This window comes from Apis dorsata, unplaced genomic scaffold (assembly GCF_000469605.1).
Source record: "Apis dorsata unplaced genomic scaffold, Apis dorsata 1.3 scaffold_978, whole genome shotgun sequence".
NCBI classification, from domain to species: domain Eukaryota; kingdom Metazoa; phylum Arthropoda; class Insecta; order Hymenoptera; family Apidae; genus Apis; species Apis dorsata.
The window spans coordinates 124,898-125,171 of record NW_006264081.1 but is presented as its reverse complement, the minus strand read 5'-3'; positions in this window follow the sequence as shown (position 1 = coordinate 125,171).

Genomic DNA, 274 nt, shown 5'->3' with positions numbered 1-274 from the left:
TTAAAATATAATTTATTTTTATATATAAATATATTCATATTATATTATTAATATTAATTTATTAATATACATATATTAATAAATTTATCATGATAATTATAATTGAATATAATACAATTGAATTATACATATNAAATTATTAAAATTATAATAATATATATAAAATATATTATTAAAATTACTTTTATTATTTTAAATTATAAAAATTTTATTATATTGAATGAGAATTTAGAAATCGTTTCTTTTATTAAATTTTTTCTTATCAAAAGATCTC